Source organism: Berghia stephanieae, chromosome 10 (assembly GCF_034508935.2).
Source record: "Berghia stephanieae isolate SIO BIC M18660-M18661 chromosome 10, UCSD_Bste_1.3, whole genome shotgun sequence".
Classification (NCBI taxonomy): domain Eukaryota; kingdom Metazoa; phylum Mollusca; class Gastropoda; order Nudibranchia; family Aeolidiidae; genus Berghia; species Berghia stephanieae.
Genome location: NC_088369.1, coordinates 5088011 through 5089970, shown reverse-complemented (window position 1 = coordinate 5089970; position 1960 = coordinate 5088011). Strand labels below are relative to the sequence as shown.

Below are 1960 nucleotides of genomic sequence, written 5' to 3'. Positions count from 1 at the left end.
ATTTTTAAAAAAGTCTAATAACTACTTTTGAATTATTTTACTCACTCGGATTTCAATACTCTCTATCTTCTCCAAGGACCTGAAATAACTGTGTGCGATTCCATTCTTTTTCAATACATTCAAAAGCCAAATAATTATACTATACAGCAGAAATAACTATGTAAGTGCGTTTCCATCCTTTTCAATACATTCAAAAGTCAAATTATATTATTCAGCAGAAATAACTATGTGCGTTTCCATCCTTTTCAATACATTCAAAAGTCAAATTATACTTATACAGATATTATTATATTATTGGCAAATAAGAGCTTCCCACATTATACTGCACTCTGCTTACACGTGCGACAGTGAGTCAAGCGAGACATGATGATGATAAAATAACCAAGAGGCAAGATTGCCAGCTTTTTTCAGGACAACTTGCCAAATTCTTCGAAGACTTGCCAAACCTTTCAAAATAGGGATTTTCGTTTCACGTACTCATAATAGTGAAATATTACATGTGTAAATTCAAGAATAAACAAATTGCTGGCTTACCTGATGTTGACCACTGTGACTTATAAAACACCAAAGAAATATCAAACTCCAAGCCACATTAATTAGGCATAACAGTTTCACTTTCAGTTTCAAAACCTGTCAAAGAATTAAGACTGGAACCGGAAAGGCTGAAGCCAGATTTGTGTTTGTTGTAGCCAAATATATAATTTATGTGAGAACGAAATCACAAAACGAACATGCAAATACTGGGAATTGAAAGTAAGATTTGACACGTTCTTTCTTTCTAATTATGTATAATAAAAATAATTAAATATTATATTAATTTTCTCTGTCCCAAAAAATGCCAAAAAAAGTGCCAACTTGCCAACCGATTTGCTTTCCTGCCAACCACAGGAAAAAAGTGCCAAATTTGGACAATTTGGCACTAAAAATGCCAAACTGGCAACCATGCAAGAGAGATAGATAGAATAGACTGTGATTTATCGTACGCGATTGTAATGACGACGAGGACGGCTAAACACCGCGACCGATTTTTAATGAGATCCTTTGTAAGACCTATGTAATACCAGCGGTAGCAGATGTCTATCCCCATTGATAAAGTAAAGTGAGTCATGAACGAGAGAGGCTGGTGGTGAGTTGCGAGAGGCGCTTGAATTGAATGGACGAGGGGAGAAGAGAAAGATTGAGAGAGAAAGATAGGAAAAAATCGGTTTAAGTAATATCGCAAAATCGGGAATTTCGACAATTTGGAGCGAAATATTTAGAGAACGTAGAGAGGTAATAGATTTCAAGTCACTCAGTTTTTTGTTACTGTTTTCAGACCGCCATTTGGGTGATTAGTTCTCACTAAAATAATATATCAGTCAGACTCGGGGCAGCGTGGCTCAGCGGAACGGTCTTTTCTTCAAACCCGAAAGCTACCCAGTTCGATCACCCATAGGTTGTTCTAGAATTTTTAAAACGCTTTTTTTTAATATGATGACAAATTGAATAAATAAACGCCTGACAAAAGATCAACGGTGAAAATACAAATTAAATGAATACTGGGGATGTAGGAGCTTTCGGAATGTCTCCCTTTACTTAACTTATGTGAGGTCAAATGAAAATCTGAAGCGGACGCAAAAATTATCATGTCCCCGAATCTGTCTACTTTTGGTTTGTTCGGCCTAGAAGCGAGACAGAACGAATTGACATTTTGCCGAAACTTTAACTAATTATTTCCCAGAGCAATAATTATCACATTGATGGCATAAAAACGACAGTAATATCAGCAGTAATATTAGTTGATGTTGTTAATCGGTGAAACTTGTTTAAAATTTCTGTAAATCCGAATACCGTCACGTGATCAAGTGAATTATATCACTATGTATGCCACGATTTGCTGAAAAATGCCAATCTGACAGTTCCTAGCAAACACCTTCCCCCCTGCCCCCCCCCCCCCCCCCCCCCCCCCCCCCCCTTGCTC

The 1960-nt window shown here is 37.0% G+C and overlaps 1 protein-coding gene across 3 annotated transcripts in view; it reads right to left on the bottom strand.

The window, feature by feature from the left end:
• LOC144956115 (metabotropic glutamate receptor 2-like) overlaps positions 1–653 on the bottom strand; it is a 74988-nt gene extending 74335 nt beyond the window's left edge. The window contains exon 1 of one of the 3 annotated variants that reach the window (XM_078886471.1): positions 535–653. The gene's annotated coding sequence lies outside the window, so the exon portion shown is untranslated. Of the gene's footprint in view, positions 1–45; positions 333–534 lie in introns of those variants that run through there. The other 2 variants (XM_078886468.1, XM_078886469.1) reach the window with 2 other exon arrangements.
• Between the last annotated feature and the right edge of the window lie 1307 nt (positions 654–1960).